General features: G+C 43.0%; 2 long non-coding RNA genes across 3 annotated transcripts in view; one reads left to right on the top strand and one right to left on the bottom strand.

The window, feature by feature from the left end:
* The first annotated feature begins 341 nt into the window (after positions 1 to 341).
* Positions 342 to 27,976, top strand: part of LOC107973525 (uncharacterized) — a 28,526-nt gene continuing 891 nt past the window's right edge. The window contains exons 1-2 of one of the 2 annotated variants that reach the window (XR_001715886.2): positions 342 to 659; positions 26,830 to 26,962. This is a non-coding gene — a long non-coding RNA (uncharacterized LOC107973525). Of the gene's footprint in view, positions 682 to 26,829; positions 26,963 to 27,976 lie in introns of both variants that reach the window. The other variant, XR_008546284.1, reaches the window with a different exon arrangement.
* The window catches only part of LOC104005040 (uncharacterized), a 40,742-nt gene continuing 36,946 nt past the window's right edge, over positions 24,181 to 27,976 (bottom strand). Inside the window, exon 3 of the long non-coding RNA XR_002942558.2 lies at positions 24,181 to 24,440. This is a non-coding gene — a long non-coding RNA (uncharacterized LOC104005040). The remainder of the gene's footprint in view (positions 24,441 to 27,976) is intronic.

The following is a 27,976-nucleotide window of genomic DNA, read 5'->3' on the forward strand; positions in this document are numbered from 1 at the left end:
CTGCCTGACCGTGCCCCTGAGCACCTCGCAGCCTGTGGGTGCAGGGAGAGGAGAGGGCAGCGGCTCTGGTGGAATGTAATCGCCGATGAGGGGCTTCTCCCACCAGAGCAGCAGAGCTGAGAGCTGTGAGCCACTACCCCACAGGTCGCTGGAAACCCTGGCATTCACCAGCTGTTTTCCCACCCGGGCTGCACTTGACTTCTCCCACCCCATTCACCAGCAACTCCTCCACAACTCTTTCCAGGGATGAGAAAAAGGAGGAGAGAAAGCCTTGCATGTATCTCCTAGAAACGGATGACACAAACAAAGGAACCTAGAGGTTGTGAGTGGAAAGGCCGCCTGGGCAGTTTCCATGGCAACGCCTCCATGCCTGCCGTAGCAGCTACGTGCTGCCTGGCATGTGCACTCTGGCAGGTCCCTGGAGGGCACTGCTGTCTCTCACTTGCTCAGGGTTCAGGAGTTGTTAATCCCGGATTCAGATAATAATATCCAAAGGCAATCAGGGGACATTGAACCAGCTGGAGCTGAAGGCTCCTCTCTGTGGGCCATGGAAGGAGGGGCCTCTGCATTCCTCCGCCTGCCATAGGCTGGGCCTGCAGCAAGTGCTCAACTACAGTGGGAAGAATGGCTGAGTGAAGGAGAGACCCTCCCAGACTACAGTAAGTTCCTCTGCTGATAGAGGTGAGAGAAAAGCAGAGCCTGGAGTGGAGGAAGGGTAGGCCTTCCCCCAAATTATAGAGGACACACATTGATCATCAGATTGCTTTTAAGAGCCTCGCCTCTTCACTCCTCCCACACCAAGTGTTTGCTGCTCCCTTTCAACTGCAAACCACCAGTACTAAGACATCAGTAACCAAGTGTCACCTCTCCCAGGGTGCTGTGCTCCCCTCCCTCTGCAGAACCCTCCTTCCAAATCCCCCTGCCCCACTCCCCACACCCACTTTGAGAGGCATGCAGCCATGGACCACTGAGAGTGGGATTTCAAACACGAGTGATGAAAGTGATGTTAGGAAAGAGGAGGAGCTACAGTGGAGTCCTGCAAAGTATTTGCCATCACAGCCTGCAGCATCTTTAAACACATAACCTCAGTGTCTCCTTCCCTTGAGGGTAGCTATCACCATTGGAAAGAGCAAACAAATCTTGCGAACAAAGTAAGTAAATAAGCTGGATAATGCCAGATGGGATAAAGGCCTTCTCGCAGCACTGATGAAGTGGTAAGACTTAGGGTTCGTTTATTCATCTGTTTTTGTATTTGCAGGGTCAATTAAGTAATTTGAGAAACATTCCTTGAACTGTGTCCCATGACCAAGCACCCACTCAGGCCCTGGGGACTATGAAAAGTGCCCTGGGAGTAGGAGGGGGGTTCCAGTTCACTGGGGAGACAAACAGGCAACCATAGGATAGAACTGCTTACCCTCTTCCCACATAGTTTCAGACCTTGCTCACTGTCTAACATCCTCAACCCACTTGCCCCTTCCCTTCTTCACTTCCTTCCGGCCCCCTGCTCAGGCTCCCAGTTGGTGAAAACCGCTAGAGAAAGCTTCTTAGCCACGCAGACTGCCAGCACCCAGGTTTATGGGGCCTTCAACAATAGCTGCTTTACCATTTTAACCACAGTCCTCATGCCCGCTTGGCCACCATCTCCTCCCTCACTAGGAGCAGATAACCTAACTAATATTTTCCATAGATAATAGAGTCCTTGAGGCAGGAGCTCCATCAACCCCACCCAGGGCCCTGGTTTTATCTCTTTAGGAACGAATCCTCCCCTTACCTCGTCCATCTCAGGGAAGGAGGTGTGTCTGCTTCTGCCCAAAGCTAATGCCTGCCTCCTCCTGATCCTGCCTTCCCTCTTGTCCTCCTCCTCAGATAACTGGCTCCATCAGCCTTTTCCTTTCTACTGCTGTTATCCCTCCATCACCTGAACATACTCAAGTCTTCCCCCAGGCGTTTAGCAAACAGCAGCAGAAACAACAAATGGTACTTCTTTTTTTTTTTTTTTTTTTTTTCTTTTGAAGCGGAGTCTCGCTCTGTCGCCCAGGCTGGAGTGCAGTGGCACGATCTCGGCTCACTGCAAGCTCCGCCTCCCGGGTTCACGCCATTCTTCTGCCTCAGCCTCCCGAGTAGCTGGGACCATAGGTGCCCGCCACCACGCCCGGCTAATTTTTTGTATTTTTAGTAGAGATGGGTTTTCACTGTGTTGGCTGGGATCATTTCGATCTCCTGACCTCGTGATCTGCACGCCTCAGCCTCCCAAAGTGCTGGGATTACAGGCGTGAGCCACCGCGCCCGGCCAACAAATGGTACTTCTAGATACCATTTTATATGGATCTGGCCCTCCCCAGTGAAGTTTTATTTAAAGAAAAAAGAATTATCTTGGAGAGATACATTCATGGGGTTTAAAAAAAAAATAGAAAAAAAAAGCACACAGCGAAAAACGTCTTTATATCCCAGAGGCAACTTTTCTTGCTAGTTTCTTACATGCATAGAGTTATGTGATTATATAACCCTTCTCTTATTTACACTTGCTGTTTTCACATAGTGCCAATCATTCCATATTAGCATATATAGATTTTATTTCTTTAACATCCACAGAGTACCCCAAAGTATGTACTATGGACATACCAACATTTATTTGACAACTCTTCTATTAGTAGATGTTTGCATCCCCCTTTTGCTATTTCTTTTTATTTTTATTTTAAATGGAGTCTCACTCTGTTGCCCAGGCTGGAGTACAGTGGCACCATCTTGGCTCACTGGAACCTCCGCCTCTGTGTTCAAGTGATTCTCCTGCCTCAGCCTCTCGAGTAGCTGGGATTACAGGTGCCCGCCACCACGCCTGGCTAACTTTTTATATTTTTAGTAGAGACGGGATTTCACCATGTTGGTCAGGCTGGTCTCGATCTTCTGACCTCAGGCGATCCACCCGCCTTGGCCTCCCAAAGTGCAGGGATTACAGGCGTGAGCCACTGCACCTGGCCTGCTATTTCAAATAATTGCAATTAATCACCCTGTACATGTGTCATTTTGTATATGAATATTTTTGTATGATAAATTCCTAGATGTGGAATTATGGGATCAAGCTGTGTGTGCATTTGAAATTTCTACTGATATTCCCAAATGTGCCCACCATAGAAAATGCACCAATTTATACTCCCATCAGCAAATAATAAGAATGGCTCTTTCCTCAGGCCCTTACCAACAATTGAGTTATCCAACTTTTTTTTTTTTTTTTTTTTGAGATGGAGTCATCTCTGCTCACTGCAACCTCCACTTCCCTCCCAGATTCAAGCAATTCTCCTGCCTCAGCCTCCCGAGTAGTTGGGGTTACAGGCGAGCACCACCATGCCCAGCTAATTTTTATATTTTTAGTAGAGAACGGGTTTCATCACATTGGCCAGGTTGGTCTCCAACTCCTGACCTCTAGTGATCCACCTGCCTTGGCCTCCCAAAGTGTTGGGATTACAGGTATGAGCCCCTGTGCCTGGCCCCAACTCTGTTTTTATACTTCTCAATCTAAGTGACAGTGATATTTTAGTGTAGTTTTATTTTCTCTTACATTTAGTGTGAATGGCTTTTTTCATATGTTTAAGAAACATTTATATTTTCTTTTCTGTGAACTGTTCATATCTGTTACCCATCTTTACATTGGGTTGCTCTTTTTCTTATTGATTCATGCAAGCTCTTTATATATAAGCCCCTTTTTATAATGAGTTACCTATTTTTTCCAATCTGTCATTTATATTTGGATTGTGCCTATGATGTTTTTTGTAATGCCATTTTTTATTGTGGTAAAATATACATAGCATGAAACACACCATTTAACCACTTTTGAGTGTACAGTTTGATGGCATTAAGTATATTCACATTGCTGTGCAACCATCACCACCATGCATCTCCAGGACTTTTCGTCTTCCCAAACAGAAACTTTGTACCCATTAAACAATAATTCTCCACTACTGAATTTATCAGTTTTTTCTTTAGAACTTTTGGGGTTTATATCATACATAGAAAAGCTTTCTCCTTTCTCAGGTTTTAAAAAATCTGTCCCTTTTGTCGTTATGTCTTAGCCCTGGCTGCATTCCAATCAACAGGAACTTTAAAAAAATACCAATTTCTACTATGCAGCCATAAAAAAAGAATGAGTTCATGCCCTTTGCAGGGATATGGATGAAGTTGGAAGCCATCATCCTCAGCAAACTAACACAGGCAAAGAAAACCAAACACCTCATGTTCTCACTCATAGGTGGGAGTTGAACAATGAGAACACATGGACACAGGGAGGGGAACAGCATACACCGGGGCCTGTCGGGGGGGTGGGGGTCCAGGGGAGGGAGAGCATTAGGACAAACACCTAATGCAAGAAAATATAAACCTAGATGACAGGTTGATGGGTGCAGCAAACCACCATGGCACATGTATACCTATGTAACCTGCATGTTCTACACATGTATACCAGAACTTAAAGTTAAAAAAAAAATTCATAACGCATACTTTAAAAATACAAATTTCTAGCTTTACCTCCAGTGATTATGATTTAAATAGCTGTGGGGGGAAGTGGGGGCCAGTGGCAAACACTGGTAATTCTTTTTTTTTTTTTTTTTTTTTTTTGAGATGGAGTCTCACTCTGTCGCCAGGTTAGACTGCAGTGGTGCAATCTCGCTCACTGCAACCTCTGCTTCCTGGGTTCAAGTGATTCTCCTGCCTCAGCCTCCCAAGTAGCTGGGACTACAGGTGCACGCCACCATGCCCAGCTAATTTTTGTATTTTTAGTACAAATCTTTTTTTTTTTTTTTTTTTTTTGAGGCAGAGTCTCGCTCTGTCGCCCAGGCCGGAGTGCAGTGGCGTGTTCTCGGCTCACTTCAAGCTCCGCCTCCAGGGTTCACTCACGCCATTCTCCTGCCTCAGCCTCCCGAGTAGCCGGGACTACAGGCGCCCGCCACCACGCCCGGCTAATTTCTTTTTGTATATTTAGTAGAGACGGGGTTCCACCGTGTTAGCCAGGATGATCTCGATCTCCTGACCTGGTGATCAGCCTGCCTCAGCCTCCCAAAGTGCTGCGATTACAGGCGTGAGCCACCACGCCAGGCCTAAGCACTGGTAATTTTTTTTTTTTTTTTTTTTTAGAGACGGAATCTCGCTCTGTCGCCCAGGCTGGAGTGCAGTGCTGCGATCTCGGCTTACTGCAAGGTCCGCCTCCCGGGTTCACGCCATTCTCCTGGCTTAGCCTCCCGAGTAGCCGGGACTACAGGCGCCGGCCACCACGCCCGGCTAATTTTTTGTATTTTTAGTAGAAACGGGGTTTCACCGTGTTAGCCAGGATGGTCTCCATCTCCTGACCTCGTGATCCACCCGCCTCAGCCTCCCAAAGTGCTGGGATTACAGGCGTGAGCCACCGCGCCCGGCCAACACTGGTAATTCTTAAATAGACTCCCCAGTGATTCTAAAGCTCAGCCAGCATTGAGAATCACTGTTTTTGTATATTTAAGATTTCATCTCTTATAATTGTCTTTGATTTATCTGGAATTTGTACTAAGGTAAAATGCGATATGAAAATCAACTCCATGTATTTCCAAATGGCTTTTCAATCATTCCAATACCATTTAATAAATGTCAATCATTCCAATACCAACACCGACTTCAAAAGAGAGAAATCTCTGCTCCCACCACTTAGTATCTGGGTGATTTGGGGCAAATTACTTAAACTCTTTTTGCCTCAGTTTCTTCATCTGTAAAATAAGGATAACGATAGTACCTCTCAGAGTTATTGTGAGGACTGAAAAGCTAATATATTTAAAGCACTTTAAATAGTATCTGGGCCTCAGTAAAATGCTATATTGATATTTGCTACAATTATTTGTTATGGTCACTACAAATGAAGATGTGTAAGTCAACGCATAGATATAATGAACTATCATATAATCATTACAAATTATGCTTTAAAAGAGTTTCGTTTCAGTGAAAGGATGATATGAAATTAACACATCTAGATAAAGTATGTATAAGTTAAACAAAGACTAAGTAAAGAAATATGCTAAAATATTAGCAATGGTTACATTCAGGTGATGGGAGTTCATGAATTCTTTTTTACTTTCTTCTTTAGTCTCTCCTATATTTCTCAGATTGCATACAATGAATATGTATTATTTATATTTAGGGAGAATAAGGAGGGGCTTAAAAATTGCTCAGTAGTCTGTTGATCTGGATTTCATCCCTCAGCGTGTATGCTGCCCTGCCCAGCACAATTTTATGTTCAGTTTGATGAGCCTGTTCTCTATACTGCATCCATGCCATGGAGAGCTTTCTCAGGGGTGATGGCCCAACATTAGGACTCTGCCTCCCAGATGGTATTAATGATATTTTCTGGGAAATTCTAACCCAGCTTTTGCCCTTGCTTCCAGCCTGCATTATGCTGTGGCTTTATCAATCAGTTTATGAAAGATCTTATCAAAAGCCTCGCAAAATGCCCTATTCATTCAGTCAACAAATATTGATTGAGTCTCTATTATGCCCCAGGCCTTGTGCCTATCATATTTTCTTAATAAATGAGTCTAGAAACAATGTCAAAGAAAGAAAAAGGTCAAGCAGACATACTTTGTTTTTAAAATCTCAGGCTGAATGCCAGTAATTGCTGCTTTTCCAAAAGTCTCCCAAACTTTTTTGTTATTATTTTAAATAATCTAGTCTAGAATCTTGTCTGGGACTGAAGCCAAACTCAGTAGTGGTATTTTGAGCAAGCCATCTTCTGTGGTCTTTGGGCATCCAGATGACTTTTATTTAGCTCTCTTCTTCCAAGACTTCTGGTATTGCCCTAAAATGTCTCAAAGACATTGGGCCATTCCTCTATTCTGCAAACTTTCCAGTAACTGAGATGTAATTCCTTTGTACCTAGAGACTAGAACTCAAAGAGAGCAGAAAAATCCTGTTTTCTTGTCTTGGCACTAGTGTGGGAGAGGGTCAAGGGGTCTTCAGACACTTTTAATGTTCTAGAGAAAATATCTCCTACTTCACTCAAATCCTTTGCAAGTATAAACTTCCAAATACCATTGAAAATACATATTTTTAAAATAAAATCTGAAAATAAAACAGATCTGTTCTTTCCTAATGCAAAAAGGACTGCCAGAAACTGGTAGAGAATAAATACTTCAAAGAGCTGAATGGTGATTATTTGAATGAATGACAAACAAAGAAATGAGTGAGTACTCTATGGTGTCACAGAGTAGGTCTGTCTATAACTACATATGATAGATGCCAACCATAGGAAACTACTTTCCATTTTAGAAGTTAGAAGGGAATTAGATGCATGACCCAAAGTTCTTTTTAAAAGCAGTCCAGAGACATTTAAAATAATGCTGTCTTTAATATGGTGTCTCAGTGTAGCAAGTAGAATGTTTTCCAGGGTTCATTCTTTTTCGGCAGCACCTATTTTAAATGCATAGCTTGAAATTTGTGAGACCTTAGAGAGCAAGAGTTTCTTAACTATTGTTTAACTTGTCAGAATAATTCCAGAACTTTGACTTTCTTTCCTTCTTTCTTTCTTTTTCTTTCTTTCTTTCTTTCTTCCTTCCTTCCTTCTTTTTCCTTCCTTCCTTCCTTTCTTCCTTTTATTCTTTTCTTTTTTTGAGATGGAGTCTCACCTTGTCACCCAGGCTGGAGTGTGGTGGCGTGATCTCAGCTCACTGCAACCTCCGCCTCCCAGGTTCAAGCGATTCTCCTGCCCCAGCCTCCCGAGTAGCTGGGATTACAGGCGTGTGCCTCCATGCCTGGCTAATGTTTGTATTTTTAGTAGAGATGGGGTTTCACCATGTAGGTCAGGCTGGTCTCAAACTCCTGACCTCGTGATCTGCCCCCCTCGGCCTCCCAAAGTCCTAGGATTACAGGCGTGAGCCACAGTGCCTGGCCCGTTTTATTCTTTTTCTTTCTTTCGAGACAGGAACTTAATCTGTCATTCGTGCTGGAGTGCAGTGGTGTGATCACAGCTCACTACAGCCTTGACTTCCCAGGCTCAGGTGATTCTCCCACCTCAGCTTTCCAGGTAGCTAGGATTACAGGTATGTGCCACCATGTCCAGCTAATTTTTTTAATACATATTTTTTGTAGGGATGGAGTCTCACTATGTTGCCCAGGCTGGTCTCAAATTCCTGGGCTTAAGTGATCCACCTGCCTGGGCCTCCCAAAGTGCTGGGATTACAGGCATGAGCCACCGCGCCTGGGCTAGAACTTTGATTTCTAAGAATGGTTCTCAAATTTGAACAGACTTCAAAATCCTCTGGAGGGCTTGTTAAAATATAGATTGCTGTGCCCACCCCAGGCTCTCTGATTCAGCAGGTGCAGCCAGGGAGTTTGAACTTCTCTCAAGCTCCCAAGTTACGCTGTAGGCCTAGCACTAGTTTTAAGAACCTGTGCTCCATAACACACTGGTGAGCTGCAGTGAGCACCTGGACAGGCAACAAACAGATTTCAAACACAGATTTTTTTTACCTTTGGTTTCTATAGGTCACTGCTGCACATTTTAATAGGCTCTCATTTTTACATACTATACTAATGACTATAAATATCTATTTCCTAATACATAAAAATGTTCACAGCATCTCTGGGGTGGTAATATGATGTGTGTTTTCATTGTCTTCTTTTTGTCTTTCAACTTTTTTTTGAGACGGAGTCTCGCTCTGTCGCCCAGGCTGGAGTGCGGTGGCGTGATCTCAGCTCACCGCAAGCTCCGCCTCCCGGGTTCACGCCATTCTCCTGCCTCAGCCTCCCAAATAGCTGGGACTACAGGCAGCCGCCACCAGCCCAGCTAATTTTTTTTTGTATTTTTAGTAGAGACGGGGTTTCACCGTGTTAGCCAGGATGGTCTTGATCTCCTGACCTGGTGATCAGCCTGCCTCAGCCTCCCAAAGTGCTGGGATTACAGGTGTGAGCCACCGTGCCCAGCCTTGTCTTTCTACATTTTATAAGTGGTTTGTCTTGAGCATATATAACCTTTATAATCAGAAAAAAATCTAAAGGCTAACAAAAGAAAGAAAACGTGGTAAGGGACAGTCTTGTTGGAAAGCTTGATATTTCTATCACTAGCTACACAGACAACCAAGGGGGAAAGCATGACCATAGCAGCTAACATACTTCATGAGTGAGTCCAGTGTACTCCATTCTCACTGCGTCAATTCAATTCACCTTCCGTAACCCTGAGGAGATGGGTACCATCATCTTCATCTTCATCATCCTCTTCATCAGCATCATCATCCTCTGCTTTTAACAGATGAGTAAACTGATGCACCTGGCTGGTAACTAGAAAAGCCAGGATTTGGACCCAGGAGTTTCAACTTCCATGTTAGCGTGCTTAACCCCACGTTACAAACCTTCCTGAGCATGTGAGACCATTGTCCCATCCTCCAGCAGAGAAGATCTTGGACAGCAGCTTTCCCTCACATTCTCTCATCTAAATGCTTTATGGATAGTCATTCACGCAGAAGCCTGGGTCTCCAGCAAGGGCTGGCATCTGCCCATCCTAATTTTTGTTTTAACCTGGTGAAAATGGGAGGAGAGTTATATGCACTGATGTTTCATTTAGGTAAAGGGTGCAATGTTGCAATCCATGAAGATCCTAACGCAAGAAAGGAGAAGAGGGCTCTAAATATGAAGGTGATGCTCTACCGGACATATGAGTACCACAGGATTGTGGAAATCTGTGCTCCTCCAGCCTAGAGTCCCGACCCCATGAGCACAAGGAGATCCAGAGGGAAACCCTCCCCAGCTTTCCTGGAAAGCTGAGGATAAGGCCTCAGTAAACATTTATTAGGGGCAGTTGTAGGCCACATTGTACCAGACACTTTACATACATTTTCTCTAATTCCCAATGCCCTCCAAAGTAGATCATTATCCTCTTCTCCACTTCACAGGTAAGAAACTGTAGCACAGATAGGGTAAGTCATTTGCCCCTGGTCAGACAGCAAACAGGTCCCAGAGCTGGGGTTTCAACTACAATTTGAACCATGGTCTGCTACTCCAAAGGCCAAGCTCATCCTATGGCCCTGCCTTCTAGGTATATTGAGTGGCTTTCAGTTATCTGCTTTCTGCAGCACAGTCAGAAGTTGGTAGGGAGGAAGGCAAAGAACCAGGACTGACTGCAGCCTAATGATCTGCCTGGGGCTGGGATCTGGGGTCGGGGTATGAGGGTGGCAGCCCCAGAGCAGCTTGGGGTGGGAAGAATAGGACCAAACTGTAAGTGTGTGGGAGAGGGAAGCAGAGGAGATGGGGAACCACAGCGCCTGCACTATCTTAGCCTTCTCAGGCCAGGCCAGCTGACTGGGCAGCCTTTGGCCTCACCCAGAAAGAGGGAGGGGAGGGTTCCTTTCACAGAATGTGGATTGGAATCCCCAACCCTCCCCCCCTCCCCCCCTGACACCCAAGGCCTGTTAAGGCCAGGGCTGAGGCCCCAGGGTACACCCACCCTCAGGGCTGCCAGCTACTAGGTCCTCACTAGACAATCTTTTTTTTTTTTTTTAGCTTCTAGACCTAAAAATAGGTCAAAGGCGTGGAGAGGGGAGGAAATAGCTAGACTCAAAATAATGTGTGGAATGATAAGCAAAGCTTACAGTGCATGAAATCTGGGTAGAGAAAACTATGTGGCCTTTTTTTTTCAACATTTCCCATAGACGGTAAATTTGAAGTAAAAACATTGTTACTAAAATATAAAAATATTATAAAAGCTGTACTATCATTGTGTATTACCCATTTAAACATGAAGTAGTGAAGTTTTTAAAAATTAAATATATTTCTGGATCCCCCATCCCCCATACTTATATATTTGGGACAACAGCATCTGAGTGCCCTTTAACTGACTGGCAGCTCTGGGGTCCCCAACACTTTCATCTTCCCCCATCCCTCCAAAGCTTAGAGACCAGTCCATTGTTAACTTCAAACCACCTCAAAGCTGACTTTCCAAGTTCAGTTTCTTGTAGAATTTTTTTTTCATGATTTTTTGGGTTTATTTTATTTTTAATTTGAAAACCACTAACCTGTTTCTATGAGGGAAAATGTGCTTCAAGTTCCAGACCACACACTTTTAGGACACGATCTGTTCCTACTGCAGGTAACAGAACGACATAATCAATGAACTGGTATCAACTACTGCAAGAGGCCGTGAAACAGAACCTAGCCTCCCAACTCAGACATCAAAAGCATTCCACACTCCAGAGTAGCTGATGTTATGATTCCCTTTATCCTCTTTCAACTAAACACATCTATTCATGTTTTATCAATGATTTATCCAGCCCCTGCTATAAGCCAGCCACAAAGCCTGGCATTAGGAAGACTGAGATGAATAAGCTGAGGATGGTCAGCTTTGTGGGAAAGATGGATGGGGAAGCCAGTGAGCTCTCTTTAGTAGGGAGGGTGTGCAAAGAGACAGGGGGTCTCCAAGGGGAATGGCCCAGCTTCATGAAGAAGGTAATGCATAATTGAGACTCAAAAGATGAGTAAGTATTGGGAGTAGGGATGATTCTAAAGCATAGAGCACAAGCCTGGAAAGACACGACAACAAACCACAGGTGCCAGGTGGATCCACCAGACACCTGCCACCCCAACTTCCCCTTCACATGGAAAGGGCCATGGCCACAGGCCCCTAACCAGGTGAACTGGGACAGGTTGGCCTTCTATAAGAGTGGCTACTGATCGGATGAGTGGGCACCTAACCCAAAGACTCAGGCTGGCTGAGGTACCCAATGAGGTTTTCAATACCAGTGACAGTAACTAAATCAGCCAACCAACCTGGCTCCCTCTGGCATTTATGCGGAAGAATATCAGGAATTTGGCTGGCACGTGAAGAGTCAAGTGCACAGAATTAAGGACAGCAGACCAGACTAGGCACTAGACACTACATCTGCCTCCGCCTCTGCCTAAACTTTGAGTTCTCCTTTGAAGCTGTTCTGCATAACAAATCACCACAAAACCTAGTGGCTTATCACAATAATAATAATTTTATCTCTCACAATTTTCACGAGTCAGGAATTTGGGAAGGGCTCAGTGGGGTGGTTCTGGCTCAGGGTTTCTCAGGCAGTTGCAGTCAGGTGGTGGCTGGAGCTAGAAGAGCAGGGAGCTGGAGCATCCGAGGACTGGTGGGGTGTCTCTGCCTCTCATTACATCCCCTCAGAACTTCTCCATGGTGTCTCTCCTGATGGGCTAGTTTGGGCTTCCTCACAGCATGGTGCCTTCAGGGTAGCCTGCTTGCATGGCAGCTGAGGGCTTCCAGCTGAGAGTTGCAGCAAGCAAGGTAGGAGTTGCATTGCCTTTTTTGACCTAGCCTCAAAAGTCATTTGGCATCATTTCCACATACTGTCTTGGTTGACCTGGTCACAAAGCCCAATCTATTTCCTTTTTTTATTATTTTTAATTTTTGTGGGTACATAGTAGGTATGTATATTTATGGGGTACATGAGATGTTTTGATATAGGTATGCAGTGTGAAATATAAGCACATCATGGAGAATGGGGTATCCATCCCCTCAAGCATTTATCCTTTGAGTTACAAACAGTCCAATTATACTCTTTATTTAAAAATGTATAGGGTTTTTTTTTTTTTTAAGACTGAGTTTTGCTCTTGTTGCCCAGGCTAGAGTACAGTGCAGGATCTCGGCTCACTGCAACCTCCGCCTCCTGGGTTCAAGCAATTCACCTGCCTCAGGCCTCCCAAGTAGCTGGGATTACAGGCCTGTCACCATGCCCAGCTAAATTTTTTGTATTTTTAGTAGAGACAGGGTTTCATCATGTTGGCCAGGCTGGTCTCATCCTGACCTCAGGTAATCCACCTGCCTCAGCTTCCCAAAGTGCAAGGATTACAAGCGTAAGCCACCACTCCCAGCCAGTTATTATTGACGATAGTCACTCTCTTATGCTATCAAATAGTAGGTCTTATTCATTCTTTTTAGTTATTTTTTGTACCAGTTAACCATCCCCATCTCCCCTTCCATCCCCAACTACCCTTCCCAGCCCTAATCCACTTTCAAGCCCACCTCCTTTTTTTTTTTTTTTTTTTTTGAGATGGAGTTTCGCTCTTGTTGCCCAGGCTGGAGTGCAATGGCGCGATCTCGGCTCACAGCAACCTCCGCCTCCCAGGTTCAAGCAATTCTCCTGCCTCAGCCTCCCAAGTAGCTGGAATTACAGGCATGCACCACCACACCCGGCTAATTTTGTATTTTTAGTAGAGACGGGGTTTCTCCATGTTGAGGTTGGTCTCAAACTCCTGACCTCAGGTGATCTGCCCGCCTCAGCCTCCCAAAGTGCTGGGATTACAGGCGTGAGCCACCGTGCCCAGCCTTCAAGCCCACCTCCTAATGGAAAGAAAGTAAAAAAGATGTGGACATATTTTTAAACTTCCACACAATCTCAGCTCAGCCTTACACTGAAACTCCATTTTCCATTTTCTTTAGGTGAAGTGTTTAGGTGAAGATTGGGATTGAATCTCTGTTCCATGCACATTAGGCAAGCTACAGTTAGCTCAGCAGGGCTGGGGCACAAGGTATGAGCACAGCACAAAAAGAAAAGTCTAGAGAAGTAGGCAAAGGTCTTCCATGTCAGGCTAGGGAGTCTGGGCTTTTTCCTACAAGTGTCCACTCTCCTTCCAGAACAAATAGGGACAGTTACAGGTGATTTCCATAACTAGGTAGCCTCTAGAACAGAGACTGGAAACAGGTGGCCCACAGCAGAAGGCACCCATACAATACTCCTTAGCTTAGAAAGTTTCTTACCAAAAAAAATCAGCATTTCTGGCTTCTCTTGAAAAATTAGAAAACCTGGTCATAGTGGACTCTCATTCTTGCATGGATGCAAATAGGGGAGAGAATAGCAGCTGTCTTCAAATAGGATGTATGCTCTTGGCTTAGCCAGAGTTTCCACAATTTCCTGTTGCATCACAGTTGTCTTGTTTCATTATTTATCTTATTTTCACAGTAGACACTTGAGTTTGTGACCCTTGATCTCAGGCTTCCTATGGGCAAGAGCTCTGCTGGAGTCGGGCTAACAAACCCCCCTCTCATTTCACACTCGGCAAAGAAATGGAGACATATTCTCTCTTCATTTGAAGCATAGTTTGCTTCAACTTTGTAAACACTGTATGCAAACATGTTCTCAATCATTTTCAAAGAGAAACCTTGTGCTTGGAGTCATCTCATTTGCTGAACTGGATTTGGTCAATTTGTTTAGAGCAAGTGAAAACAATTGCGTACCTTGCAAAGTGTAAATCAGGCACAGGGTCACTTCCTGCAGGGGAAGGTCCATCAGCTGCCTTTGTGAGCCAGCATCTCGGCGTGATGGCTGGGCTGATTAGCCCACAGGTGATTTCAGTCAATCATAACACATAAATGCCCAGTTTAGATGTAAATCACTGAGTGATATGTAGTTTCACCTCACAGGAAGTGGCTCGTTATACTCCTCTTCAACTCTACAAATCCTACCCTTTCTTCAAGCCGCAAATCCAGTCCCAGCTTCTTCTGAAAGCCTTCTCCAATGACTCTAGTTGTGTAGACAGGGCTTGCTACCCAGGACAGCCTCTGTGCTGGCTTTGTGCCTGCGTTTCTAAGTCTCTTTATCCCAGCTCCCTCCTCTCTGTGCCTCATCTCCCACTGGGCTCCCTTTCAGCCCACAGCTTGCCTTAACTTTGTCCCCAGATGGCTGCAACCCTCATTTTCCTGGCAGCCTGATGTCCTGTCTGGCTAAGTCAGGTCAGCCCCCACAAGGCCTGTTCCTCCCTGCTGGGTAGCTCTGGGGCCAGAACTGCACTCCTCTCCCCACCTGATCTTCCAGACAGCTTGCCTTAACTTTGTCCCCAGATGGCTGCAACCCTCATTTTCCTGGCAGCCTGATGCCTCTCTGGCTAAGTCAGGTCAGCCCCCACAAGGCCTGTTCCTCCCTGCTGGGTAGCTCTGGGGCCAGAACTGCACTCCTCTCCCCATCGGATCTTCCATAAATGCCTATTCCTGTGTCTATATCAGAGACACTGATACCAGGGAGAGGGTGAGGGAGTGAGAAGAGCAAAAAGAATAGATTCTTGGGAGGCAGATGCAGAACTAGACAAAGGAAACTCCAGCTAGGGGCTGGCTGACATAGACCTTTGTGTCTTCACTCAGGATTGAAAATGAATGACTACAGACATGTAGGCACATAAGTGGCCACCAGTGGTCCACACCTATTTTTCTATTCAGATTGTATCTTCAGATTTGAGAAGAGCATTCCTGAAGGAAGGAGTCAACATGACAAGGTAGACAGTCAGAGGAAGCAAGTAGGAGAAGTATCACCATTAGGAATAAAAATAACAAGAGGACAGTGGAGGTCTCAGAACTGTTCATGAGAGAGAATCAAAAGCAACAAAGGGTGAGAGAGCCGGATGCTTTGTGTTGATTGGTAACTGTCCATAGGCAGTGTTGGACAATGCATCTTAGCCCAAACATTTAAAATGAAGCACTATTATAATTTAGGGTATACAGACAGGGAAACAACAGACATGGGGATCATGCAGGCCACTGAAGGCTTTGTAAATACTTGTTAACTCTCCTTGCTTATTGATTTTGTGCTAGTTATAGGAAGTCTTAGCTTTATAAGTCAAGCCTTCATCAAGGAGCTCAGGAGATAGAAAGCTTCATGCTTGAAATAAAGTAACCTGATAATTTAATTGCTGCAAGAAATGACCAAAACTTGATTCATGTGTCTAATACATAATGAACATTGAATAATATTGCAGACATGTTAAAACTGTATAGGCAAGATGGTCATTGAGATCATATCAGATAACATCCTAGGTAATGGTTAAATACTGCCTATTACCAATAATTACACATTACACACGCATTAGATGACTTTCTAATATCTACTAAAGGCCTACTATGAGCTATATGTTGGGGCTGCAATGCTGAGTAAGAAAGACACAGTCCCTGACATTATGGTCATTACACTCTAGGGTTAGTTACCTTCAACTGAAGGTAGTAACATTCATATCTCAGGGGACATCTACACATGTGGAGCACTTTTAGGTGCACATTGAGGACCCCACTGGCCTTTGGCTGACAGGACCACAGATACTAAACACTCTACAGTGTGTGGGCTTGGACTAAAAGGCCAACAGCAGCCCCATCAGGAAATACTGGTAGTGCAAGATATATCTCGCCATGTTTAGAGGCAGGGTTTTTTTAATAATAACAAGACCAAGTACATAATGTTTATTTGTAAAGTATAATTTTTTCCAATTCTTCCATGGTATTCCTTTTTAAATCTCATAGAACTCTTGTCTTCTAAGTTTCACACTTTAGAAAACCTCTAGAGATTAAGAGCAGACACTGCTAGGTTTGAATCTCAACTCTAGCCTTAAAATTTCTGACCTCCAGAAAGGGACTCGACATCTCTGAGCTTCCTAACATGAGGCAGATAATGGCTGGCTCACTGAGACATTGTTTGTGTTGTCAGGAGGACTAAAGGCAGCAAGGTCTGTAAGTTGCCTTGCACAGTGTCTGGAAATCTGGATGTTACAAGGAGGTGGCCATTGTAGACAATGTGGCCCAAGCAGTTTGGGTGTGGGAAATGACGATGTAATGGGTGGAGGGGAAATTAGGGACAGGGCATGGCTTCTTGAAGAATACAGACACCTGAGACACTGAAGGGCAGAGAAAATTGAGAAAGGGAGAAGGGGAGAAGGACAACAGGTGAGATGGAGGACGATGGGGAAGTGATCCAGGTGAGAAGATCTGGAAGGCATTATTCCTATCCCATTGCAATCTGAGGACTGACTCAGCTCCCACACAGATTCTCCTGAGCAAACAGATCTCTCTTGATACCTCCCCCTCCTTCTTTTTTTTTTTTTTTTTTTTGTTGTTGTTTTTGTTTTGAGATGGAGTCTCACTCTGTCACCCAGGCTGTAGTGCAATGGTGCTATCTCGGCTCACTGCAACCTACACCTCCCAGGTTCAAGCGATTCTCCTGCGTCAGCCTCCTGAGTAGCTAGGATTACAGGCGCAACCACCATGCCCAGCTAATTTTTATATTTTCATTAGAGACAGGGTTTAACCATGTTGGTCAGGCTGGTCTCGAACTCCTGACCTTGTGATCCGCCCGCCTGGGCCTCCCTAAGTACTGGGATTATAGGTGTGAGCCACCACGCCTGGCCACCTCCCCCTACTTCTATCCTTCATCTCCTTTGTGAATCCAGTGCCAGTCCCAGAGGAGACACACAAACCCATTTTCTTGGTCTCATGTGGTCCTGCTTCAGATTGATTCTTCCTGTCCTGGAGGGAGAAGGCAGAATCTGACCAACGTCTAGCCAAACCCTTTTCCTAGCCTCTCTTGGAGGTCATCTCAGGGCCCCATGCTCATTGTGAGGTCAGGGGCAGGGACAACAACAGGGAGTCTAAGCACATGGAGAATTGGCTTCTACTCAGCGGTTTTATTTGTTTGTTTTCTTGACAATGTTAACTATCTTGACAAGAATTCTGCAAAGTTACTTCAGACCACTTCCTTGGGCAGAAGGCTGTGTCTTGGCCTGAGTTCCCCACACTGGCCATGAGTAGTGTTCTCATGTTCTGGAGGCAATTCGTGTGCCAGTTGCATAATAAAGAGTGGTACTTTGGGTCAAGGAGGAGGCAGAGCCACGGCAAAGACTGTTTCTTGGCACTGATCCCCATGCAGGCCATTGAAGGCTTTGTAAATACTTGTTGACTCTCCTTTCTTATTGATTTTGTGCTAGTTGTAGTAAGTCCCAACTTTACAAGTCAAGTATTCGTTCCACCCGCACTTCAATAAAAGGCAACATCCCCCGTTACCCTCATCCTCTTTGCCTCCTTCCCCATAAAAAATATTCAGAAATAGGGTAAGAGTTGCCCCTGTTTTGGTCTCACCCGTGCTTTTCTTTCATTCTCAGTGTCCTTTCCAGGCACTTCCCTGGAGCTCTCTGAGAAGGTGAGTTACAGCTCCCAGTCATGGCCAGTAGAGCATGTCTCTGTCCTGTGCTTTCGGATGTTACTTTTTTTTTTGGCAGATTTTCTTGGCTGAATTTTGGCATCTGTTCCTGGCTAAATGCTGAGCTCTCCAATTGGTCCCCTTGATCGGTACATGTGGGGTGATTGAACTGTGGTGTCATTTAGGTTGTTTAGAAAAGACAAAACTAAAGCCATGCAACTATTCCTCCTTTTCCATAGTCACACTCTGGAATTAATGGTCAAACAACATTATTTATAGAAGAACCTAGGCCTTCCATATTGATAGGATCTCCAAAACCTATCTTTCCATGCAAAATTTTATCCTTCCATTTGTGCTATGGATTCAGTAATCAGGGAGGCAGTAACCACTCTCTTCAGGAACAAGTGCTGTGATAGATTAATGATGTCTGTCCTGAAAGCAGAATGGGGAAGCGGCAACATGCATGCCATGTGTTTGTCATTCCTGGTCTATAACCAACTGGATTATGGAATTGCTATTTCTATTACTCCTAGGGTCAGAGGTCAGCCCAGTGTATCTGTCCTTGGAAACTACAATTACCTTTGAAAGAAATCTGTTTCTACCTGGATGACTATATCCCATATCTTCATGCCACTCAACTTCTTGTATTCAATCAAGAAATATGTATTGAGCCCCAGCTATGTGCCAAATACTATTCTAGGACAAAATAGCAGTGAAGAAGAAAAAAAAGATCCTGTCTTCATGGATCAGAGTTCCTACAACAGGAAGGCAAACAATAAACAAACAAATACATACATAAGAGGTAATAGTGTTTTGAAGAAATGGACATACCAATGGGATAAAGAGTGACTAAAAAGGATTTTGTTGTTTGTTTTTAAGATGAGACATTATGACATGTTTGTAAAACAGCAGAATTGCTGCATAGAATGAGAAATTGGTGACTCAGAAAAGAGAGGGGATAATTACAGCAACACCAAGATGCCCATTTCTCTTCTAAACACTCTTTCTGTACCAGAGAGCAGTTTTCTCTCTAATTGATCCCTTTGCAGTCTGTGGCCATCAGCTTTTCTGTGCCTCCAGGGTTGTTTTTCCATCATAAATGCCATGCCTGTCAGCTTCTCAGGAAAGGTCAGGCCTCAGAACATGACATATCCTTGTATCAAGCACCTTCATATAAGTTTAGCTATTTTTCCACTCTCTGGACTACTTGTGTGTTCTTAATGTCAGTTTGAGTGTCTCTTATGCTGTCACCAAGGATTAGCTTCCTTCTCTCATATTTCTTCAAGGGGATCCATTTTCATATTTTCTTCTCTCAAATAATCTTCTCCATCCATTTTTGGCAGGAATAGCAGAGACAATTTTCAGCAAACTATTATGGTCATATAGTATTCATTTTTCCCCGTAGCAAGTGAGGGAGCAATTCCTATAACACCAAATCCCCAAAGTTATGGTCGGCTACTCATCTCTTCCATGAGCTCCTTTAAAAATATGCAAATGTAAAGTGTTTGTCACTACAGGACTTTGGGCCCAAATCCTCCCATGGATTTGCTAAACATTGTGAGCTCAGCCGGCTAAACATGAACCATAATGAAATTTTTGGATCTCCTAGCCCAAAGCCTAGAATAAATCCAGGCCTAAACTTAATCCTGGGATAAACTTAATCTTGGCTCAATTAATAGCGTATTTTTCTACATTCTAGAGCATAGTTGGCCAGGGCCTACCCCAGGCCAGAGAGCCTTTCATTAAGTGAACTGCCCTAGAGGAAGAGGACCAAGTACCAGGAGGGCTCAAAAGAAAGAATCTCAAGAAATATCAACAGGAAAAAGGAACTAACGCAGGAAAGATTTTAATCCCTCACTGATTCTACCACTGTAGCCCGCTTGTCTCCCTGACTTTGAACTCTCTCAAAGCTCCTCTTTTCCTCCTCCTCTTCTCTTTCTTTTTGCTCTTCCCTCTCCTCTTCCAAAGTGTGTGTGGCAAGGTCTGACAGGGAAGTTCATTGGCTCTTGTAGAGATATGAGTATGCCTTCGACATAAAGCTGACAGACTGCAATTGATAGAACAATCAAATGTCCAACTACTGAATGTTACTTCTTTAGCAATCCCTCCCAAAAGGGTCATTCATATTTTCTTAGCCTTACATTCTAGCTCTGAGATTATGGTCTGGATCCCTGAGACTTGCGCCTCCTCCCAAGGCACTTGTTTGTGATTCTTCAATGGAGGAATAGGTAGGAAGAGTTCTTTAGGCAGCCAGATACAAAATAAGCTCATTTAGAAACCTTCTATTTTCTATGGGTCAGAATATAAATTGAAAATGTCTCCTTCAGTGAGGAAGAAAGAAAAATCCTTTAAAAATCATGCTGCTATAAAGACACATGCACGTGTATGTTTATTGTGGCACTATTCACAGTAGCAAAGACTTGGAACCAACCCAAATGTCCATCAATGATAGACTGGATTAAGAAAATGTGGCACATATACACCATGGAATACTATGCAGCCATAAAAAAGGATGAGTTCATGTCCTTTGTAGGGACATGGATGAAGCTGGAAACCATCATTCTGAGCAAACTATCGCAAGGACAGAAAACCAAACACCGCATATTCTCACTCATGGGTGGGAATTGAACAATGAGAACACTTGGACACAGGGTAGGGAATATCACACACCAGGGCCTGTCGTGGGGTGGGAGTGGGGGGAGGGATAGCGTTAGGAGATATACCTAACGTAAATGACGAATTAACGGGTGCAGCACACCAACATGGCACGTGTATACATAAGTAACAAACCTGCACATGGTGTCATGTACCCTAGAACTTAAAGTATAAAAATAAAAAAAAAAGAAAGAAAGAGAGAAAAATCCTTCCCTCATGGATCACAGTTCCTAGAGTAGAAAGGCAAATAATAAATAAACAAATATATATTAATACATAAGAACACTTCAGGCAATGATGCTTTGTAGAAATGGATATACCAATGGGATAAAGAGTGACTAAAGAGGATTTTGTCGTTTGCTTTTAAGATGAGAGAGACACTAGGACATGTTTGTAAGACAGGAGAATTGCTATATAGAATGAGAGATCAGTGACTTAATTCTCATTGTCCAAAGCACTCTCCTGTTTCTCTGCCTCGCATCCTGACCCTAACCCATGTTAATTAATTTGTCAGGTAAAATATATTTTTGGTGACCTATTTGGGTCAATTTTAATTCTATCAGGTGCCAGTTACATAAAAGCAAGCCATCATATTTGTCAGTGTATTATTTTCAAGTGTTTAAAAACAGAGGTTTGAAATTTTAAAAATTACTTAGAATGTAATATAGTTATTTGTACCTGCTTTCATGCTACAGTGGCAGAGTTAAGTGATTGCAACAGAGATGGTATGGCCCACAAAGCCTAAAATATTTACTAGCTGGTCCTTTGCAGAAGTTTCATTAGCTCCTGACATGTGGCACTAATAATTATACTAGCTCTGTATATTAAATAGTTAATACTTTTTCCCACTGATTTAAGCATCACACTTATTAGCTATAAACACACAAACACAAGTTTACAGCCTATTTATTTTGTTCTACTGATCAGCTTGCCTATTTCTATAATAGTATAACATTTTATTTTTAAAAACTTTAATTGTAAAATATTATTTAAATGTTGATAGTGAAAGCTCTTTCATTATCACTTTTTAAATCTTATTGATTATTTTAAAATCTATTCTTTTGAATGAGCTATGGAACCATTTTTGTCAAATTCCTAAAACTTTTATGAGTGCTCATATATGTCTTTTTTTTTTTTTTTTTTTTTTTTTTTGAGATGGAGTCTTGCTCTGTCTCCCAGGCTGGGGTGCAGTGACATGATCTCAGTTCACTGCAACCTCCGCCTCCTGGGTTCAAGCAATTCTCCTGTCTCAGCCTCCTGAGCAGCTGGGATTACAGGCATGTGCCACCACTCCCAGATAATTTTTCTATTTTTAGTAGAGATGGGGTTTCACCATGTTAACCAGGCTGGTCTCAAACTCTTGACCTCGTGATCTGCCCACCTTGGCCTCCCAAAGTGCTGGAATTACAAGCATGAGCCACTGCGCCCAGCCCATATATAAGTCTTTGTGTGGACATATGTTTTATCTTGGTGAATACCTAGGAGTGGGTAGAATTACCAGGTCATTTGGTAAGTGCACATCTAACTTTATAAGAAATCACCTGTCTTCTATTATATTTTAAATATTTTTTATTTTGCATTGTTTTGATTTTCTCTTTTTTTCCAGGGAAGCCAATTATGCCTATGCTGGATCTCCTTTGACTGTTTTCTACATCTACCATTTTCTGTTTAATCTGTTTTAACCTTTATTTTCATTTTATTGTGTAAGTTTCCTCATTTCTATCTTGTGCTTTGCCACTACCATTTCCACCTCATTGTTTTCCAGGTTTTCTCTAGCTGCTCTTCCCTTGTCTCAAGATTGCTAACTTAGCTCTGCTTTTGTGATGCATCTGCATTCACTGAAACTTTGGCTCCAGCCTTTGCATTTTAGGTTACAACTTGGCACAACCATTTCAGAAAACTGTCATTATCTACCAAAGTAAATTATAAACATACCCTAAGATCCTGTGAGCTCTGGACCTTTACATATTGTTGACACAAGCCCTTTGTTTGCCAAATGTTTTGCATGCCTTCTTCCTCTGTGGCTCTCTTTTTTACTTCCTCTTTTTTTTTTTTTTTTTTTTTGAGATGGAGTTTCTCTCTTGTCACCCAGGCTGGAGTACAATGGTGTGATCTTGGCTCACTGCAACCTCTGCCTCCTGGGTTCAAGCAATTCTCCTGCCTCAGCCTTTCAAGTAGCTGGGATTACATCACACCCGGCTAATTTTTGTATTTTTAGTAGAGACAGGGTTTCACCATGTTGGCCAGGCTGGTCTCAAACTCCTGACCTCAAGTGACCTGCCTGCCTCGGCCTCCCAAAGTGCTGGGATTACAGGCGTGAGCCACCGAGCCCAGACTTCTTTTTTTCTTCTTAATGTTATTTTTGATGAACAGAAGTTTTTATTTTAACATAGTCATTGCTATGGTTTGAATGTTTTTGTTCCTCGTCACCAAAGTTCGCATGTTGGAAACTTAATCCCCAATGTAACAGTGTTGGGAGGTAGGATCTTTGGGGAAGTGTTTAGGTCATGAAGACTCTGTCCTCATGAATAGATTAATGCCACTTTAAAAATGCTTGTGGGGGCCGGGGCAATGGCTGATGCCTGTAATCCCAGCACTTTGGGAGGCCAAGGCAGACAGACCACTTGAGCTCAGGAGTTTGAGACCAGCCTGGGCCACATGGTGAAACTCTGTCTTAACAAAAAAATAAAAAATACAAAAATAATAAGCTGGGCATGGTGGCATGCACTGGCAGTCCCAGCTATTCAGGAAGCTGAGGTAGGAGGATCACTTGAACCTGAGAGGCAGAGATGGCAGTGAGTCATGATCACACCACTGCACTCCAGCCTTGGTGATAGAGTGAGACCCATCTCAAAAAGAAAAAAAAAAAGTGCTGGTGGGAGCAGACTCACTCTCTCTTGCCTCTTGCCCTTTCTGCCTTCTGCCGTGTAAGGATGCAGTAGGAAGGCAATAAGAAGGCCCACACAAGCTGCTGGTGACTTGATCTTGGATTTCTCAACCTCCAGAACTGTGAGAGAATAAATTTCTGTTTTTCATAAATTACCTGGTCTGTGGCATTCTGTTACAGCAGCACAAAATGGACTAAGACAGTTGTATATGTCAGTCTTTTTCTTTATGGTTAGTGCTTTTTATGTTCTACTTGAGGAGTCTTGCCTTATGCTGAGATCATGATGATATTCTTTTATATTACCATCTAAGACTTTTATTGTTTTGCCTTTTCTTTAAAAGAATCACTTATTTACATTTTGTTTTTGTGTATGTATGAAGCGAAAGCCAAGCTTTATTTTTTTCCAAATGGGTATCTAAATATCCCCACACATTCATTGATAAGACATTCCTTTCACCTGTGCTCTATAGTGTCACCTTTGACATAATTAATGGTTCACATATCTGTTTTATTATTTTAATTCATTGATAAAGTTGTCCATCCTTGAACCAATATGACAAAATCTTAATTGCTATAGTTTTGTAATAAATCTTGATACTACTAGCTAATTTCTCCCATCTTCAGCTTGTTTATATATATACACATTTTATATATTTATGTATTTTTATATATTAAGTTAATTTATATAATATATATTTACCTCTCCGCCACACCACCGCTGCACCGCCATCATGAACACCAGCCGTGTGCAGCCTATCAAGCTGGCCAGGGTCACCAAGGTCCTGGGCAGGACCGGCTCTCAGGGACAGTGCACGCAGGTGCGCGTGAAATTCATGGACGACACGAGCCGGTCCATCATCCGCAATGTAAAAGGCCCCGTTGGGTTCTTCAATGTAAAAGGATGTTGGGTTCGCCCGCATGGCCGATGGGAATGGTCTGTCACAATCTGCTCCTTTATTTTTTGCCTGCCACACAGAATTGAGATGCGCCTTTAAATAAAGCGTTTGTGTTTCAAGTTAAAATATATATATATATTTACATATTATTCAATATATAAGTGTTACATTATACATATATATTAATATTTACATACATATTTTCCTGTAGGAAAAGTTTTATCTGCATCCCTCAAGTTTGGATATACAGTATTTTTGCTATTACTTAGCTCAAACAATAATATTATTAGATACATACATATTTAGTGTTGTTATATCTTCCTGGTGAATTAAACCTCTATTATATTTTTTCCCAGGGCAAATTTATGTTACTTCTGCCATGTGCCTGGAAACACTCATACCCTGGGATCACTTTAATCCAGCTTCAGAGACTGGATAAGTAAAGCTGAGTTGCACCCCCTCTGAAGGTCTATTTACTTCTGGTTCAACGTTACTCCTAGGGTGCAGACATCCCTTTGGGGTCTCAGTCTAAAGAGAGGAGGGCTTGTCAGGCTTCCTTCGCCTGTGTCCATGCTCCATGAGTCTATCAAAGGTGTCATTCAGTCTCCCAGCACCCCAGTAAACTTTTATTGCTAGGAAATAAGAAAATTGTTGCTTTCAAATATTAGTTTTAAACTGATCATGATAATGAACTTGCTTATTAATTCTGGAAATTTTTTCTGCTGCTTCTGTTACATATTCCAGGTGGATAATAATATCATTGGCAAACAATTATGCTTTTATCTCTTGTTAGCATTTAATATTACAGAGGAGATATATACAGCCAGTCTTTTTTTTTTTTTTTTTTTTTTTTGAGATGGAATCTAGCTCTATCCCCCAGGCTGGAGTGCAGTGGCACACTCTTGGCTCAACCTCCACCTTTCAGGTTCAAGCGATTCTTCTGCCTCAGCCTCCTGAGTAGCTGGGATTACAGGCGCACACCACCACACCCGGCTAACTTTTGTATTTTTAGTAGAGATGGGGTTTCACCGTGTTGGTCGGGCTGGTCTTGAACTCCCGACCTCATGATCCACCCACCTCAGCCTCCGAAAGTGCTGGGATTACAGGCGTGAGCCACCACGCCCGGCCAGCCAGTTTAATTTTTAAACTTGCCTCCTCAGCCTGAATGCTTTGCTCATTTTGCATGGTGTGCCTAAATGTGAGTCTCTTTCCATCGACTTGATACAAAAGGAGGAAATCACTTTTAATCAATATATAAGGCTCTTTCTGGCAGTCTGAAAATATTCTTTTATATTATACCATAGTTAAGTAATTATTTCTATCCCATTTGTTCTGTTCTGAGTCATGTCTCGATTTTCTATTTTCTGTATTTATTCTCTCACTTGATTTTTTTTTCCCTTTCTGCATTCTTGGAGGACTTTTCAAGCTTGTTCTTCACATATTTCTGCTTTCCTCTCCTGTGTTATCAATTCTGTTCTTTATTGGTTCAATGTGCATTTTAATATTTTGCCATCTTATTCTATCTCTTTGTGGTTTTATGTCCTGCTTCATAAAGACCCCATCTTCTTTTACTTTACTGAGGATATCAAGCAGCCTCCTAAAATTTTCTTCAGAGCCTGCATTTACATTATTTTTGAAAATACATTTGGTCTCTGAATCTTCAATCTGCTATTCCCATTCCTTTGTTTCTGTAATTTATTTATATGTTTCATATTATATTGATTCTTTCTCTTATGATCTTATGATTTTTAAAATCATAATCTTCATCATTATAATATAGCTTGCATTTGTTGAGTGCTTACTGTGTGCTCTTCCAAGTATTTCTATGCATTGACTCATGCAATCTCACAACAACTCTATGAAGTAAGAAGCATTATTAACCTCATTTTACAAATACAAATGCTGAGACATCAACATTAGGTAACTTGCCCATGGTCACAGAGCTGTAAGTGGTGGAGTCAGGATTTGAACCCAGACAGTCTGGCTCCAGAGTATCAATGCTAGACTGCCTCTCAGTCATGTTTAAGACATTTTTAAAAGGAGAATGCTATCTAACTCAGTATTTGACAACAAATTATGTGTGTGGATTTTTCCCTAGCTCCATTTCTATTTGTGTGAAGGTCAAACTCCATTCTCAGCCACACAGCTGAAGAGCAGATTGGAGTACATAACATGCAGTCCAGTCCTGACTTCTGCTGGGTATTCATCCATTTAAACTCTGCACCTCATACTTTCAGCCAACGTGATTCTTGAAAAGCTATAGTTCCGACGGGTTCCAACAAAGCTTTTTCTCTCCATACCCACTCTAGCAGCTCTTTACTTGTAGGGCTTATATGACCCAGGATAGGGGTACTACTGTGGTTCCTTACCTTAATGTCTATACACGTACATGCACCTCCCCAACTCCACTATTTACTCTCTAGTTAACTTCTGGGGGATTTCTGCTGTCTTTAAATAGATGCAAACAAATAACAAAGAAGGAGGAGGAGAATCAATATGGATTGGTTCACAGGACCCACAGCAGAGGGACAGCTGGGTCTTTGAGTGAACAGCTAAACAGTGGTGATGTCTGAATGGTCTTGAGTTTTCAGGTAAGCTCTGTTTCATGAGCCACATGAATTGAAGTTAACCATCATTCATCTGCATTAAAGATTCCTCTGAAATTCTGGGTCAGCACTGTCCATTAGATTTAGTTTTGAGGCTGGTTATGAGCTTTCCCCTCACCACTCCCTGCCATGGCTTCCTAGATATTTTATTGAAAAGTTGAGAGATGCTGTTTTTTTGTTTGTTTGTTTGTTTGTTTGTTTGTTTGTTTTGAGACAGAGTCTTGCTCTGTCGCCCAGGCTGGAGTGCAGTGGTGCAATCTCGGCTCACTGCAAGCTCCGCCTCCCGGGTTCACGCCATTCTCCTGCCTCAGCCTCCTGAATAGCTGGGACTACAGGCGCCCGCCATCACGCCCGGCTAATTTTTTGTATTTTTAGTAGAAACGGGGTTTCACTATGTTAGCCAGGATGGTCTCTATCTCCTGACCTCGTGATCCGCCCACCTCGGCCTCCCGAAGTGCTGGGATTACAGGCGTGAGCCGCCGCGCCCAGCCTGAGAGATGCTGTATTAAAGGCTGTTAATCAGGTGCCGTTTTAAACCAGAACTACCCTCAGCCATTGTTTTCAAAGCTGACCAAACAGATTAGATCAGTGATCAAGGGACTCGTAAAGGGATTGAAGGGCCATATTAATTTTTAAACCTGATTACAGTTTCATCCATGGACTTTGTATATATACAGATACTTTTCACCTCACTTAGCATCTCCCAAATCCTCAGCATAGAAAAATAACTATTCAAGACTACCCAAAAGCACAACCTTCTTGAGTCAGATATAATTAGACAACAATTACAGACTGTTTGCCTACCCAGTACTACTCTCCTGTTCTTCCTGAGTAACAAAACCCCAACTTTATCAGGAATGACCACATTTTTCAGCCTCTTTTAAAACAGTGTGGCCATGTGACATTATTTTAGCTAAGGAAACATGAGTTGAAGCTGTTGGGGGGAGCATAGCTCACAGAAAAAGACTCTTTTTTTTTTTTTTTTCGAGACGGAGTCTC

This window comes from Pan troglodytes, chromosome 12, assembly GCF_028858775.2.
Source record: "Pan troglodytes isolate AG18354 chromosome 12, NHGRI_mPanTro3-v2.0_pri, whole genome shotgun sequence".
Classification (NCBI taxonomy): Eukaryota; Metazoa; Chordata; class Mammalia; order Primates; family Hominidae; genus Pan; species Pan troglodytes.